General features: G+C 37.1%; 1 protein-coding gene across 2 annotated transcripts in view; it reads left to right on the top strand.

The window, feature by feature from the left end:
- The window catches only part of LOC308649095 (uncharacterized protein), a 164,376-nt gene that overhangs the window by 99,276 nt on the left and 46,839 nt on the right, over positions 1 to 18,261 (top strand). The window contains exon 3 of one of the 2 annotated variants that reach the window (XR_014021995.1): positions 9,962 to 10,409. The exons of the other annotated variant lie outside the window; for it this stretch is intronic. The gene's annotated coding sequence lies outside the window, so the exon portion shown is untranslated. Of the gene's footprint in view, positions 1 to 9,961; positions 10,410 to 18,261 lie in introns of those variants that run through there. 2 annotated transcript variants of the gene reach the window in all.

Genomic DNA, 18,261 nt, shown 5'->3' on the forward strand with positions numbered 1-18,261 from the left:
CCACCCTCCCTGCCATGATGTTCTGCCTTATCACAGGCCTGGAAACAATAGAATCAAGTAGCCATGGATTGAAACCTTTGAAACTATGAGCCAAAATAAATCTTTCCTTTTTTGTTTTTCTAAGGTATTTTATCACAATGACAGAAAGTTGACTAACACACCATCTGTACAAAACCTTTAATTGATTCCTTATTCACTAACACAAGGTATACCCTATGGAGATATAGTCACCATTATTTGCAGAGTTTTACTTCTGTTTAATGCATTCTAAATACCCACAGGAAAAAAAGTTCAACATGTAATACAATTATTTTTATTTCTCTTTCCTTTTCCTCCCTCCTCCTGCTCCTCCTCTTCCTCCTTCTTCCATGATTCTACACGTAAACACCCCTTAGACATTTTCTACTTCATTGCTTCCCTTTCTGGTACTCAACTCTATTTTATTTTTATTTTTTCCCATAAGTCTTATATTTTATTCTAATAATAATATTTAGCTTGTAAGTGCCTTTTTTCTGTTTTTTATAAGGAAAAAATTAGTTTGGGGTGTTATCCACCCTCTCATTCCATTTCATTTTGAATGATATTTATGTTCCAGAAAACTATTGTCAATTTGAGTTCAGTGAAAATAAGAAATAGTTTTTTAAACAAAGAATACAATCTACTTACAACTACCTGAAGTAGTAAATATGAGGAGAGCTATGTTCTGAGTTGTGATTTTTAAATTGTTCATGAGACTAGAAGAGTCCTGGCAGAGAATTCAGATTACCTGCAATCCACAATGGGTGAGAACATTTTTGTTGCACAGATAGTTATCATGTAAGATTATAATCAGCTGTGGTTACTAGTGACTGAAGGATATCAGTGCAGTGGATTGTGGGTTCATAACTTCAGTTCATTTTCTAGTAAAAGAAATGTCAGAACTAAAATGTCCCTCAAAGGGTTGTGGAAAATTGTGTTTCCTAAAGGAAAACATCTTCACTGGGGAAGACTGAGTTGGTCCTGAATTACCATCAGACTTACTTTCTGAAGGCTGGTGTAGCTCTTCATTTCTCTCATAGCATATATACTGTGTATGGAGCATTGCTCATATAGAAGCAATTGATCAAAAGAATCAGGGGAAATAAAAGTTGTTCTTGTCTAATGGCCAAATGAATAAATATTTCAAAATTTGCTTCATTCAGATGTTGTTTAGATCCAAATTAGCTCTATTTTTTTTGTATTGGGAATAATTGATTTTGTATAAATGAAAAAGTTAATGTATTCAAGATTTTCTATCTTAATTGCTTTAGAGGAAATAAAAATTCAAGGAATCAACAATATTTTAATTTACCCCATACAATATAGTTTCAATTTTAATTAAACCCCAAAATAATTTTGAAAGTCTACTATATGCACAATACTATATGTATTGCTAAAAAGAATGCAAAACTATTACAAAGCTCTTAAGAGAGAAAAAAGAAAAAAAAAGAAAATGTATCTAAGGTTTGTTTATAAACCTTGAGTGTTTATTTTTTTATTTTTATTTATTTTTTTTATTGGTTGTTCAAAACATTACAAAGCTCTTGACATAGCATATTTCTTACATAAGCTTTGAGTGAGTTATGAGCTCCCATTTTTACCCCCAACGCAGATTTCAAAATCATATCAGTTACATATCCCCATTTTTACAAAATGCCATATTAGTAACTGTTGTATTCTGCTACCTTTCCTATCCTATACTATCCCCCCTCCCCTCCCCTCCCCTCCCATCCTCTCTATCTACCCCATCCACTGTAATTTATTTCTCTCCTTATTTATTTTCCCATTCCACTCACAGCCTCTTATATGTATTTTTGTATATCAATGCGGCTCTCCCTCCATTTCCATGTAATTCCCATTTTCTTTCCCTTTCCCTCCCCCTTCATGTCTCTGTTTATTGCTAGTCTTTTCTTCCTGCTCTTCCTCCCTTCTCTAATCTTAATTGCTCTCATTATATCAAAGAAGTCATTTTGTATTTGTTTTTTAGGGATTGGCTAGCTTCACTAAGCATAATCTGCTCTAGTGCCATCCATTTCCCTGCGAATTCCATGATTTTGTCATTTTTTAGTGCTGCGTAATACTCCATGGTGTATAGATGCCACATTTTTTTAATCCATTCATCCATTGAAGGGCATCTGGGTTGTTTCCACAGTCTAGCTATTGTGAATTGTGCTGCTATGAACATTGATGTGGCAGTATCCCTGTAGTACGCTCCTTTTAGGTCTTCAGGGAATAGTCCGAGAAGGGCAATAGCAGGGTCAAATGGTGGTTCCATTCCCAGCTTTCCCAGGAATCTCCATACTGCTTTCCAAAGTGGCCGAACCATTTTGCAGTCCCACCAGCAATGTACAAGAGTACCCTTTTCCCCACATCCTCTCCAGCATTTGTTGTTGTTTGACTTCATAATGGCTGCCAATCTTACTGGAGTGAGATGGTATCTTAGGGTGGTTTTGATTTGCATTTCTCTGACTGCTAGCGATGGTGAGCATTTTTTCATGTACTTATTGATTGATTGTATGTCCTCCTCTGAGAAGTGTCTGTTCAGGTCCTTGGCCCATTTGTTGATTGGGTTATTTGTTATCTTGTTGTCTAATTTTTTTGAGTTCTTTGTATACTCTGGATATTAGGGCTCTATCTGAAGTGTGAGGAGTAAAAATTTGTTCCCAGGATGTAGGCTCCCTATTTACCTCTCTTATTGTTTCTCTTGCTGAGAAAAAACTTTTTAGTTTAAGTAAGTCCCAATTGTTGATTCTTGTTATTAACTCTTGTGCTATGGGTGTCCTATTAAGGAATTTGGGGCCTGACCCTACAATATGTAGATCGGAGCCAACTTTTTCTTCTATCAGACGCAGAGTCTCTGTTTTGATATCAAGGTCTTTGATCCATTTTGAGTTAACTTTTGTACATGGTGAGAGGAGAGGGTTTAGTTTCATTTTGTTGCATATGAATTTCCAGTTTTCCCAACACCATTTGTTGAAGATGCTATCCTTCCTCCATTGCTTGCTTTTAGCCCCTTTATCAAATATAAGGTAGTTGTAACTTTGTGGATTAGTCTCTGTGTCCTCTATTCTGTACCATTGGTCCACCCGCCGGTTTTGGTACCAGTACCATGCTGTTTTTGTTACTATTGCTCTGTAATATAGTTTGAAGTCTGGTATTGCAATACCGCCTGATTCACTCTTCCTGCTTAGAATTGCTTTTGCTATTCTGGGTCTTTTGTTTTTCCATATGAATTTCATGATTGCTTTATCTATTTCTACAAGAAGTGCCATTGGGATTTTGATTGGCATTGCATTAAACCTATAGAGAACTTTTGGTAATATCGCCATTTTGATGATGTTAGTTCTGCCTATCCATGAACAGGGTATATTTTTCCATCTTCTAAGATCCTCTTCTATTTCTTTCTTTAGGGTTCTGTAGTTTTCATTGTATAGGTCTTTCACCACTTTTGTTAGGTTGATTCCCAAGTATTTTATTTTTTTTGAGGATATTGTGAATGGGGTGTTTTTCCTCATTTCCGTTTCAGAAGTTTTGTCGCTGATATACAGAAATGCCTTTGATTTATGTGTGTTGATTTTATATCCTGCCACTTTGCTGAATTCATTTATTAGTTCTAGTAGTTTTTTTGTAGACCCTTTTGGGTCTTCTAGGTATAGAATCATGTCATCTGCAAATAGTGATAATTTAAGTTCTTCTTTTCCAATTTTTATGCCTTTAATTTCTTTCGTCTGTCTAATTGCTCTGGCCAGTGTTTCTAGAACTATGTTGAACAGAAGTGGTGAGAGCGGGCATCCTTGTCTTGTTCCAGATTTTAGAGGGAATGCCTTCAATTTTTCTCCATTCAGAATGATGCTAGCCTGAGGCTTAGCATAGATAGCTTTTACAATGTTGAGGTAAGTTCCCGTTATCCCTATTTTTTCTAATGTTTTGAACATAAAGGGATGCTGTACTTTGTCAAATGCTTTTTCTGCATCTATTGAGATGATCATATGGTTCTTATCTTTAAGTCTATTTATATGGTGGATAACATTTATTGATTTCCGTATATTGAACCATCCTTGCATCCCAGGGATGAATCCTACTTGATCATGGTGCACAATTTTTTTAATGTGTCTTTGTATCCGATTTGCCATTATTTTATTGAGGATTTTTGCATCTAGGTTCATCAGAGATATTGGTCTGTAGTTTTCTTTCTTTGAGGTGTCTTTGTCTGGTTTCGGAATCAGGGTGATGTTTGCCTCATAGAATGAGTTTGGAAGAGCTCCCTCTTTTTCTATTTCCTGGAATAACTTGAAAAGTATTGGTATTAATTCTTCTTTAAAGGTTTTGTAAAACTCCGCTGTATACCCATCCGGTCCTGGGCTTTTCTTGGTTGGTAGTCTTTTGATGGCTTCTTCAATTTCATCCATTGATATTGGTCTGTTCAAATTGTGTGTATCCTCCTGACTCAGTTTGGGCAAATCATATGACTTAAGAAATTTCTCGATGTCCTCACTATCCTCAATTTTATAGGAATATAGGTTTTCAAAATAATTTCTAATTATCTTCTGTATTTCTGTAGCATCTGTTGTGATATTGCCTTTTTCATCCCGTATGTTAGTGATTTGAGTTCTCTCTCTTCTTCTCTTCGTTAGCATGGCTAAGGGTCTATCAATCTTATTTATTTTTTCGAAGAACCAACTTTTAGTTTTGTTAATTTTTTCAATAGTTTCTTTTGTTTCAATTTCATTGATTTCTGCTCTGATTTTAATTATTTCTTGCCTTTTGCTGCATTTGTTGTTGTTTTGTTCTTCCTTTTCTAGGGCTTTGAGATGAAGTGTGAGTTCATTTATTTGTTGGTTTTTCTTTTTTCTGAGGAATGACCTCCAGGAGATGAATTTCCCTCTTAAAACTGCTTTCATTGTGTCCCATAGATTTCGATATGTTGTATCTGTGTTTTCATTTATCTCTAAGAATTTTTTGATTTCCTCCTTTATGTCTTCTGTAACCCATTGATCATTAAGTAACATATTGTTCATTTTCCATGTGATATAGGATTTTCCCTTCCTTCTTTTATCATTAATTACCAGTTTCATTCCACTATGGTCGGATAAAGTGCATCGTATTATCTCCACCCCTTTATATTTACTAAGGGTTGCCCTATGGCATAATATATGGTCTATTTTTGAGAAGGATCCATGTGCTGCTGAGAAAAACGTATATACACTAGAAGATGGTTGATATATTCTATATATGTCAGTTAAGTCTAGGTTATTAATTGTGATATTGAGTTCTATAGTTTCTTTATTCAACTTTTGTTTGGAGGATCTGTCCAATGGTGAGAGAGGTGTGTTGAAGTCACCCATAATTATTGTGTTGTGGTCTATTTGATTCTTGAACTTGAGGAGAATTTGTTTTATGAACGTCGCAGCACCATTATTTGGTGCATAAATATTGATAATTGTTATATCTTGTTGGTGAATGGTTCCTTTTAACAGTATATAATGTCCTTCCTTATCCCTTTGGATTCATTTAGTCTTGAAGTCGATTTTATTCGATATGAGGATGGCCACGCCTGCTTGCTTGCGAGGACCGTGTGCGTGATATATTTTTTCCCAACCTTTCACCTTCAGCCTGTGTACGTCTTTTCCAGTCAGATGTGTCTCCTGGAGGCAGCATATTTTTGGATTTGTTTTTTTAATCCATGTTACCAGCCTATGTCGCTTTATTGGAGAGTTTAAACCATTAACATTTAGAGTTACTATTGATGTATATTTTGTACTTCCAGCCATGTTTGATTATTTATCTCTTTTTTTTTTTTATAGTTTAGTTTGTTTCTCCATTGTTAGCTTTCCCCCCACCATCTGTCCTTATTGAGGTACTTCCCATTGTTGGCTTTGGTTATTGTTATTCATTTCTTCCTCGTGTAGTGTTTTGTTCAAGATGCTTTGCAATGCTGGTTTTCTGGCTACAAATTCTTTTAGCTTTTGTTTATCATGAAAGATTTTTATTTCGTTGTCGTACCTGAAGCTTAATTTTGCTGGATACAGAATTCTTGGTTGGCATCCATTGTCTTTCAGTTTTTGAAATATGTTGTTCCAGGATCTTCTCGCTTTCAGCGTCTGTGATGAAAAATCCGTTGTTAATCTTATTTGTTTACCCCTGAATGTAATCTGTCTCTTTTCTCTTGCAGCTTTTAATATTTTCTCTTTGTTCTGTATATTTCATATCTTCATAACAATGTGTCTTGGCGTTGGTCTACTGTGATTTTGTGTGCTCGGTGTCCTGTATGCATCTTCAATTTGTATATCTGTTTCCTTTTTTATTTCTGGAAAGTTTTCTGTAATTATTTCTTTTAGCAGGTTACTCATTCCCTTGGTTTGACTCTCTATCCCTTCCTCTATCCCGATCACTCTTAAATTTGGTTTTTTTATGTTGTCCCATATCTCTTGGATGTTTCTCTCGTGGTTTTTAACCGTCCTATCAATGTTGGCTAGACTCTTTTCAAGATGATATATTTTGTCTTCATTATCTGAAGTTCTGGCTTCTACTTGCTCCATTCTATTAGTGATACTCTCATTTGAGTTTTTAATTTGGTTTATAGTTTCCTTCACTTCTAAGATTATCGTTTGATTCTTTTTTATAATCTCTATCTCCTGATACAGATGCTTAACTTCTTCTTTTATCTGTTTATGTAATACATTCTCAATGTGTTCTTTCGCTGCTTGAATTTGCTGTCTCATATCCTCTTTAAGGTTCCGTTCCATCTGTCTAAGGTGTTCCTTGAGCTCTTTGTATGACCATTTTTCTGATGACTCTAGGTCCTCCTGAATATTTAGGCTATCCTGCATTGTTTGTACTCCTTTTCTTCCTTGCCTTTTGAAGCTGCTCATGTTGCTTCTTGTTCTGTTTGACTGTTGAGCTATTGTTTACTCCTATAAATTTATTTGATGCTCGGAATGAAAGGTATTAGAAGGGAAGGGAGGTGGTCACTAAAGAGAATGAGAGTAAGCAGGTAGAATTCAAGGAATGGGGAATAAGAAAATTGAAAAGAAATGTAAAGACAGAGGAAAAGAAGGAAAGAGAGAAAAGGATAGAGAATTAAAGAGAATTTAAGGACAAATAATAATCATAGAAATGAGAGATGAAGTTTAAAAATGGAATAAAATAAGATAAGATAAAATGGATTAAAAATATCCTTTAAAAAGACAGCAACAATAAAAAAAATAATAATAATAATAAAAAAAATTAATAAAAAAAAATAAAATAAAATAAAATAAAAAAAAAATAACAAGAAAAAAAAAATATTTATAAATGCAGTCCTAGAGTGCGATTAACTGTTCTTCCAGTAGATGGCGCTGTGGCCACCGGGCCAAGTTCCTCCTCTCAGTGGTCGGGATTCAATCTCTGTGCAGCAGATCTTCCTCCCGGACTGGGCGGGTCTCCACTCCTGCTGTTCGCCCTGTGGGCGGGGCCTGTTGCCGAGCCCGGCGGGGGTCGTTTGTGGCGCTGGGCTGGCAGTTTGGATGTGGTCGTCTGGAGCCCTGCACCGCCAGAGGGGGTTCACAGATCTGGGCCTGCTGGAGCCGGGCAGGCAGTGCCCTCTCCCCCACTCACTGCAGCATGTGGGCAGCGGCCGCCTGTCTGCGGCTGGTGTCAATTTACAGAGCTGGACGGGCTCGGGCCCAGGCAGGCAGCGCCCGTCCCCACTGTCGCTGCAACGTGTGGGCAGCGGGCGTTTGGCGGCAGCTGACGACCACTCACAGAGCCCAATGGGCGGGGGCCCAGGCAGGCAGCGCCCGCTCCTAAGCTGGCTGCAACGTGTGAGCAGCTGTTGGCGGAGGTTCACAGAGCCGCCAGCGTGGGTCCAGGCAGGCCGCGCCCGCTCCCACGATCACTGCAACGTATGGGCAGCGGCAGGGGCCGGTTCCCAGAGCCGCCGGCGTGGGTCCAGGCAGGTAGCGCCCACTCCCAAGGTCGCTACAACCAGCGGCCGGGCCGGTTCACCGAGCCGCCGGAGTGGGTTCAGGCAGGTAGCGCCCGCCCCCAAGGTCGCTGCAACCCGCGGCCGGGGCTGGTTCACCGTGCCGCCGGGGTGGGTCCGGGCAGGTAGCGCTCGCTCCCAAGGTCGCTGCAACCAGCGGCCGGGGCCGGTTCACCGAGCCGCGGCGTGGGTCCAGGCAGGTAGCGCCCGCCCCCTAGGTCGCTGCAACCAGCGGCCGGGGCCGTTTCCCAGAGCCGCCGGCTTGGGTCCAGGCAGGAAGCGCCTGCTCCCAAGGTCGCTGCAACCAGCGGCCAAGGCCGGTTCACCGAGCCACCGGCATGCGTCCAGGCAGGTAGCGCCCGCCCCCAAGGTCGCTGCAACCAGCGGCTGGGGCCGGTTCCCAGAGCCGCCGGCGTGGGACCAGGCAGACAGCGCCCGCTCCTCTGTTTACCGCAACGTGTGGGCTGCAGCCATTTGGCGGCAGCCGGCGGGACTGTGTCCCAGCTCTGCGTTGCCGAGATTCAGGCGTCTGGGACACGCTGCCACCTCCAATTAAACTTACTAGTTCCAGGCAGGTCTCCTTTCAGCTGAATTTTGCTAGAGGTTTCTCAGTAGGACGCCTGTGGGTGTATTCTTTCTGATCCCGTTACAGCGGAGGCACTGACAGTGCTGTTTCCTCGCTGGCCGCCATGTTGTCCCCCCCTTGAGTGTTTAAATGTAAGTTATAATAATTATCATCACTATAACATAACAGATATCCTATTTACCAATATTAACGATCTACTGAGTCATACAGATATCTAAATAATTGATTCTAGAAAGTCTGGAATGAGCAAAGAACCAAGTTTTGTGGGATTCATAAGGGGGAACAAAGTTAATTCTATTTAGAAAATTTGAAAGACTTCTTAGAAGATGCAGCGTATAGACCATTTTATCAATTATAACAGGTGTACTGAATCCCTCCATGTTTTTCTCAGTTACTTGTTTTCATATCTTTTTTTCATCATCAGTTTTAAAATATGGCCAGTTAAGAGTCATAGTAATTATTTTTTAAGGAAATCTACTTTAAATTCAAAAAAAATTTTTATCCAGAACACACAGTATCATTTTCAGCTTCTACTTGTGAAGTAAAGCAAACAGGGAAAGAAGTAACTATAATATACAACGCAGACTTCAAGTTTCCTTATTTGTATATATGCTATATGTAATCTTAGGCTTAAAAGTCCTAGCAGGATTAAAACATTTTGCTGCAGCTACTACTTTATGCCTATCATGGGTAAAGACTACATCTGAACTTATAATAGCCACTTATCTTAAGCCCGAGTTAATTACAGTGTCCCCTGGAGAAAAAAGTTTTCATAAATTATTAATGACCTGATTTTTTAAAAAATGCTTTCAGCAAACGTGAAAACAGAAAATCCTTTAATTTCTTTGTTGATTTATGATAATAAGAAAAAAAGCAGATGCATTATTGTACAGAAAAAGTGGATTTAGAGAATAGTTCTGATAGCATTGCACATGGTAAAATATCAGAAGGGCTAATAGGCAGCCCCCTTGCTAAGAGGAAAAATTATTTCAATGTATTCATCTTCTGAATTACTCAGTAATTCCAAATGATTTTCAAACTGGGAGGCAGACTACTGACATTAAATTCATAAAATTTGGGTATATCTTGAACAGGGACATGACAAAATATAGGAATCTCTTTGACCCTATACTTCCAGTGAAAACTGGAGTTAGGCCTCACATGGCTCAAATCATTAACTAAATGTGCCAAGAAACTGAACTTCAGATGATCTTTCAGGGAGATTAACCAAAAACATCTTTACCATGAGATTTCAAATAACTCTGGAGATCTTCAGGTGAGATCCATGTTTGGCATTGTAAGGGTGAAAACACTGGGATAGGTCTTTCCTTCACCTTTTCTGCCTCATCACCATGGGCTTTTCCTCTTTTTTGTATTGTGCATTCTTCACCAAGACCATCCACATGAAGCCTCTTCTGGAAATGCAGGTGTCCTGGACACAAGACAGCAAAACCATCTCTGAGAAGAGCCAAGGCCCCGAGTCTGCCCTCACAGCTGCCCGTGATGTACCCACACCAGCAAGGGGGCACCACAAGGAATTATTTTTCTGAGTTACATTTTATGAAACTGCTAAGTTGTTTACCTGTGGAGTGCTCCTTCCCAAAGGAAGTCAGAGAGTGTTGAGGATGTGTATTTGTATTCATTCTGAAATTATTTCTAGCCCATGGGTACACTTTAGCTTATGAGAAGTCTACAGTCATGCTTCTTTCCATAGACTTAAAAATAAATAAAAAGAAATACATCAAGAAATATTCTCTGACCCTGCATTTGTGTTCTGATGCCCTGGTTAAGGAGGAAGACTCACTAACCACGGCCTCCTCATCCTCACTTAAAGGTACATGCTACCTCGGTTCACAGAACACAGATCTAGGGGGCTTACAGGGAATAGAGGTTAGGACTGAGGCTCTGAACAAATCAGTTGCTTCTTCTAAAAATCCAACCAACATAACAGCCAAACCAACTTGATGTATAATATATATTGGTGTGTTGTGTGTTATGTTTTTTATGTGTGTGAATGAATAAAAAATTTTGATCAGAGCTGAGCTTTCCACTGCATTCGTCATCACAATACTGTATTTTCTCTCTGTGAATGGTGATTGTTCTTAGATCTTGATCTCTCTCTCTCTCTCTCTCTCTCTCTCTCTCCCCCACCCCTCCTTTTTTTTCTAGAGCTTAAACCATTCTCTGGATATTATTTAGCCACTTAGAAAGACTCAGTTTTCTCTCTAGTTCATTAATATATTGTTCCAAGGCAAAGTAGATGATTTTATCAAAGAATTGAGTAAAGAAAGTTTTGTTGAGTATTAATAATAAAACTAGAGGTGTGTTTCTAGAATATTTCCCAATAAGTAATAATAAAATTTTGATAAGAGGAGGGAGGTTAAGATGATGCTATCTCAGATTCATTCTGACCTGACAAATCATCTTGAGATGCAAGTTTATTTTTTCACTACAGCACCCTGTTTTCTCTTGAATGTCTGCTTGGTCTCCAGTTGCTCATTCTATCACTCCTGCTAGGTACTGGTTAACACACTATGAATACTCAAATATGGCTACACCCCGGATTTACTCCATGTTTTCAGTTCTTTGGAATTTGACAACCTTCTCCCAACATTTCTTTGGCATTTGTAGTGTTTGAGTCAGTTGGAGTACTACAATATACTTCAGTTTTAATCACTGACTTGTTTATTAATTGTCTAACAGATTTTTATTGAGAATTATAATAAATATTCTGGAAACACCCCTCTAATCTTATTATATTGGCATACGGAGTGACTATACTCAACCCTTCATTCCCCTACATTACATTGCTCATCCATGTTCTCGGCATGGGTTAACGTGGGCAGAGTGTACTGTACTTTCCTGCCTCTTAACTTTGGGCTTAGCTATGTGACTTACTTTGGCGAATGGGATGTTAACAGATGTGATGCAAGCGAAAGCTTGATATGGGCTTCTAATCCTAACCTTGTCATGAGAAAAATGTCATCTGGATAGTATCTGAAAAAGGAGACACATGAACCAGCCTGCAGCCAAATCAGTTGAATCCCAGGCAATCCACCAATGCATGAAAAAGAAATAAGTACTTGTTTTTGAAAGCCTTCAAGTTGTAACATGATTTGTTACCCAGGATAAACTGATTCCATAGACAACTCTGGGCTGTACTGTTTTAGTCACTTTTATGTTAAAATTCTGTGGACTTTTGGTTTATATGATAGAAAAATTATAATGTTTTCATCTTTAAGTATAGAATTTATATTTTGAACATAGATAGAATCCTATGTATTAGGAGCAACTGTAGAGATTGTTGACAGAATTTGATAATACAAAGATGAGAGAGGAAGAGGAATCAGGTAACTAATTAGGCAGGAACTTTTAGGTTCCCCTCAGCTTTGCAAAACTCCAAAATCCATTTTGTTATGGTAACCAAGAATTTGATGAACCTCTCAGAAACTGATACACAATAACCCGCCTCAAAAGAAATTAATGTGTAAGTCAGCAAATTATTTCTTGTTTTATCACAAAAAATACTTCTTTCTAGTGACCATAAACCTTTGTCTACTCTCATAGATACCCCTTCCTTGTACCAGGTGCCAGGGAAAGAGAATCATTGCATAGTTTTGATTGTATATATCAGATAGCTACTAAATATAGTGACTTAAACAAGAAATGTATGTTTCTCCTACATTAAAGACCTCTCAGTACACTCTTCACTGGTAAAACGAGCTGGATAATCAGACTGACTTTTCTCTCTCTCTGTTCCACCATCTTCAGCAAATAGCTTTCATCTTCAAAATTATTTGAAAGCACAAATGCTAAATCTCCAGCCATTACCTCCATATTTTGTGGGGCATGGCAAAGAAAAGTGGGTAGCCACAAGAGGAAGGTAGCCAAATCTCCACTGTTTACACTTAGACTGCATTCACTAGAACTTGTGATCATAACTGGTACAGCCTTAAATTCTAATCTTTAAATACATGTTTGTATTGCTGTACTAAATTAAATCATTGTTTTATTACTAAGGATAAAGGAAAAAAACAGGTGTTGGAGAAAGCAGCTAGCAACCTCTGCTTACCATCTCTCTCTCATTCTAATTATCTATTTCTTATCTTCAAGGTCCTTAAATTAGATTCATTGTACTAGCATTGATGTGTGATCACACATTTTTCCTGAAATCCAATTATTAAATTGATAGAATGTCTTATTGACTTTTTAAAATATGTTATTATATCAATCTCCCTAAAGAGAACAAAATCAGAACATAGTGAGTTGTGTAGGTTATGGTAAAGCCTTCTGAATTACTCTTGCCCCACAAAAAGTAATACTGTTTTTGAGATTAAAATACACTCACATGGAACTTAATGACAAGGATATATTCTGAGAAATGTGTTGTTGAGTGATTTTGTCATTGTGCATTCCATGGAATGTTCTTGCACAAACATAGGTCGTAACTTATTACACACCTATATGGTATAGCCTATTGTTCTCGGGCTACAAAACTGTATAGTATATTACTGTATTGAATATTATAGGCAATTGCAACACGATAGTATTTGTGTACCAAAACATAGAAAAGGTAAAGTAAAAGTAGGACATAACAGAAAAAATAATACACCTGTACAGGCACTTACCATGAATGGAACTTGCAGGATTAGAAGTTGCTCTGGGTGATTGAGAAGGTGAGTCAACATGAAGGCTTAGGACATTTCTGTATACTGCTGTAGTGGGTGTGGCAGGGTGCGGGGAATGGGGATTGAACCCATGGCCTCATGCACGCTAGCCCAGTGCTCTACCCCTGAACTATATCCCCAGCCTTTTTTATTTTTTATTTTGAGACAAGTATCACTGAATTTCCCTGACTGGCCTTGAACTTGTCATTCTCCTGCCTCAGCCTCCCCTATAGCTGGGTTTATAGCTGTGTACCACCACACCCTGCTTTACTATTGTAGACTTTTAAAGACTGTGTATAAGCTAACTAAATTCATTTTAAAATTTCTTTATTCAATAATAATTTTAGTTTACTCTAACTTCTACTTTATAAACTTTTTAGTTTCTTCTAACTTTCTAATTCTTTTGTAATAACCTTTAGCTTAAAACATAAATATATTATACACCCGTATAAAACTGTTTTTCTTTGTACCCATGTTCTTTATGCTTTTTATACTTTAAATTTTTTGTTTTTAAACTTTGTTGTTGTTGTTAAAAACGGAGACATAAACACACACTTTGGACTAAGCCTATTCAGGGTTAGGATTCTCAATATCACAGTTTTCCACCTCCATCTCTTATCCCCTTGGAAAGTCTTCAGGTGCAAAGACACATATAGAGCAGTTACTCCTGTTGACAATAAGGCCTTCTTCTGGAACACCTCCTGAAGGACCTTTCTTTTTATAAATAGAAGAAGTATACTCTAACATAACAAACAATAATAGTATAGTAAGCATATAAACCAATAACAATCATTTATTATCATTGCTAGGTATATGTACTGTACATAAATATATTTGCTATATTTTGGTACTGCTGTGGCATAGCAAGTTTGTTTACTGCAGCATTGCACAGGGCTGCCTTGCACTACAACATTCAGAGGGCTACATCATCACTAAGTGACAGGAATTTTTCTGCTCCTACTGCTGTATATGGAACCACTGCTGTATATTATGTGGTCTGTCACCGACTGAAAGACCTCTGCTCTGGTACCACCTCTTTTGGTTAGTCTTTAATCTCTTTGATTGAACTAGTCTATTGCCAAAGCTTTCTAATTAGGATGATTTAAATCAGCTTAGAATGGGTGGCTTTTACGTATGGCTACTTTCATCCATTACATGTTGATTTTGTTTTTAAATTTTTCATTGGCACATAATACTTATGCGTAATAGTGGAATTTATTATGACACATTAGTACTTGCACATAACATATTTGGTCAGTTTATTCCCCAGGACCTCCCCTTTCTTCTCTCCTCCCTCCCCAGATCCCCTTCATCTGCTCTACTGCTCTTCTTTAAATTTCATCAGATCCATATTTTTTTCTTTTTTCTGTCTTCCACATGTGAGAGAAAACTTATGACCCTTGACTTCTTGACTTTCTGAATTTGTCTTATTTCACTTAGCATGATGCTCTTTGGTTTCATACATTTTCCTTCAAATGACATTTGTCTCTGTAGCTGAACAAAACTCCACTGTGTATATCTCATTTTCTTTATCCATTCATCTGTATGATGGACACCTAAATTCATTCCATAACTTGGCTATTGTGAGTTGCACTATTATAAACTTGGGCATGCATGCATCACTATAGTATTCTGACTGACTTTTGTTCTTTTGAATAAATACTGAGGATTATTATGGCAGGATTATGTAGTGATTCCATTCCTAGTCTTTTGAGGAAACTCCATACTGATTTCCATGGTGTTTGTACTAATTTAGAATCCCACCAAAAATCTTTTTCCATATCCTTGCTGATATTAATTATTATTTGTATTCTTGATGATTGTCATTCTAACTAGAGTGAGATGAAATCCCATTATGGTTTTGATTTGCATTTCACTCATTGCTAGAGATGTTGAACATTTTTCATATATTTGTTCTTCATTTTTACTTCTTTTGAGAATGTCTGTTTAGTTCATTTGCCCATTTATTAATTGGGTCATTATTTTTGGTGGAAGTGTTATGTGTTGATTTTAATTAGTTGAATTACCAAGGATTATTACACTTCTTAGTTTTGGGGACACACATTCCCTTCAAATATTTCTAACATGGGCTACATTCCTCAACTGAAGGAGAAGCTGCCTATGTATAGGATTTGGAACAAACTTCTAAATATATACAATTCAGAATCATAGCCTCTGATGTGAAGGGAAAAGATAAAGACACACTCTGTAGTCTGTTTCTTAGATTTGCTTTTGAAATCAAGTGTTTTGTCTCCTGTATTGCACCTGAAGGATTTAAATATAGAAAGTTGATGAATTTTTAAAATCATTTTTCTTATAAGCCTATGCTTTATGTACTAAATATGTGTACACACACACACACACACATATATATATATATATATTTAGCACATATATACACACAAATATATACACACATATATATTTAGCACATAAAGCATACTACATACTATATGCATACTATATACTATAGAATTATACTATATACTGCATACCATATACTACATACCATATACCACACACTATATATAGTAAATATATTAGTATATATATATATATATATATATATATATATATATATATATTTAGCACATAAAGCTATATATATAGTATATTTATATATATAGTATATATATTTAGCTTTATGTGCTAAATATATATACTATACTAATATATCTACTATATATAGTGTGTGGTATATGGTATGTAGTATATGGTATGATATATATATACACATATATATATATATATATATATATATATATATATATATATACACACACACACATATATATACACACACACTATGTTTTACTAGATTTAGATAGCATATGAATTTCTTTATAGTTGCTTAGGGTTACTATTGATAGTAAAATTACTAAATAAAAAACTACTGATAAAACTACTAAATTTTATTAAAACTTAGACATCATTAGTTTTAGGACAATCCTGATTTCTGCTATGTGAAATACGAAGAAAATGTGCATCTCAGAATCAGTGAAATAAAATTTAGCAGAATTTTTAATGACAGTATAAAATATAAACTACGGATTGAAAAATTGTAAGTAGAGGAATATGTAAAAGTAGGGTTTTAGAGCTGGGAATTAAAGAATTAGAAACTTTCAATTCTAGAAAACTAGAAATATGTTTTTAGTTTGACACACACAGCTTAGCTGTATCTAATAATTATTAGCTTATTAGCATCAGAGGATCATGCACATAAGCTAATAATTCTTTATACTTAGAAGCTTCAAGAAGGTAATGGCTGAAATTGAAACTAAACATTTTAAAGACATTGAGTTAACAAACTGCTATTTTACTGTACTTACCAAGCTCTCAGAAGTACCAAAGGGAAATGAAGATTCTGTTTTCTTCTGCTCTTAAATTTTCCAGATCCTCCCTTTAGTTTATCATAGAAGGAATGAATTTACCAATGTATCTAGCAAATTGCTTGCTATAGGCAATGTGGGTCAGTATAACACTTGAGGGCTACTGTATGGAGTTTTAATTTCAGTGTCTCTTCACAATTCATCTGTTTTTCAAAATTTAGTCATTTCCTCCAATTCTTTGAACTGTCTATGGTCACATATTTAATCAAGAAGAATGACTGAGCATTTACTCTGTGGCAAGCACTCACCTAAAAAGTGGAGATACAATGAGAAGAAACTCTCCTGGCCCTATAGCAAACAGTTCAACAGAGAAGGTAAGGTTAATCATGCTGTAATAGCACTCACACAGTTTTACCTTTTGATACTGAGTCCAGAGGAGGGGATAATCAGCTCTGGTTAAGAGTTTGAGAAAAGATACAGTAATTGGATTTTGAAAAAAAAAAAAGAAAAGAAAGAATTTAGCAGGGCTACCAGGTGACAGATTGATGGAGCACTGCAGGCAAAGTGAACAGCATGGGCACATATTTGTTTCCATATTTGTCTCACCTTCCATACCTTCTCAAGTGAAGGCCTGAACCTTCATTATTGACCACCACCCAACCCAGTGTGGACAGTTAAGCAAGTGATTTATCAGCAGCAATAAGATGGGTGATTTGATCCTGAGAATATTGGGACTTGTCAAAAAAATACTTCCATGCCTCTCAAAATTTGGTAAGCTTGAGAGTCATTTGGAGTGCTTGTTCCTAACCATCAGAGTTTCTGCTTCAGTAGGACTAGAGTGGGGACCAAAAATTTGCATTCTAAATAAGCCCTACCCCCAACCCAGTGACTCTGTTATAGGTGGTCAATGGAGCACAGAGGTGTCAGCAGAAAAGAAATCATGGATACTTACATCCTGGTTTTATCAACCACCTGCAGCTCACCAGATATACCTTGAGGTGCACCCCATGTCAGCCATCAAAAGGCTTTTTAATAAGGCTTAACCTGGTCTGCTCAGACCTGTAAGTTAATTTTCTGGATAATATGCTAAGAGGAAAATATATCTGCCTCCTGAGACTTAACAGGTCTTCTTGATTCTAAAATATTAGCATGTTTTTCAAGTGCTGTGAAGCTGAAAAGTGCTAAAAAAGCTCTCAGATTAGTCATTTCTCTTAAAAAAAAGTTTCCAGGGGCATAATACTTAGCTTTAAAGATGAAAATTTCCACCTAAGGCAGTTTTCCTATATTTTGTAATCATCTATGGGAATTGATGCCAACTCTACCTTTTAAAGACATTGAATGAAACATTTCTAAACTGAGTCGAAAATACCAACATGCCTTTAACACCCACTTGCTCTAATTTAACTCCATTTGTCTCTTTTACTCTATTTTCTTGAGCATTCCAGCTGTTAAGATTAAATCAAATTTTTGTATGTCAGCCCATGTCAAAGCAAGCCTTAATCCTTTTAATGTTAACCTACCACTGGCTCAGAGCTGCTTTATATCAACAGATACAACCATGTTTCCAACCCTGCAGGCACAACTTATGATTATGAATGCATGCATGCTAGACCTGCCCTGTAATAGTGCCTGGTGTAGAATGGAAGTCTGTATAAGGTGGGTCAGATCAAACCCCATCCAAGTGCTTTGGTTACAGAA

This window comes from Spermophilus citellus (assembly GCF_964194105.1).
Source record: "Spermophilus citellus genome assembly, chromosome: 5".
NCBI lineage: Eukaryota > Metazoa > Chordata > Mammalia > Rodentia > Sciuridae > Spermophilus > Spermophilus citellus.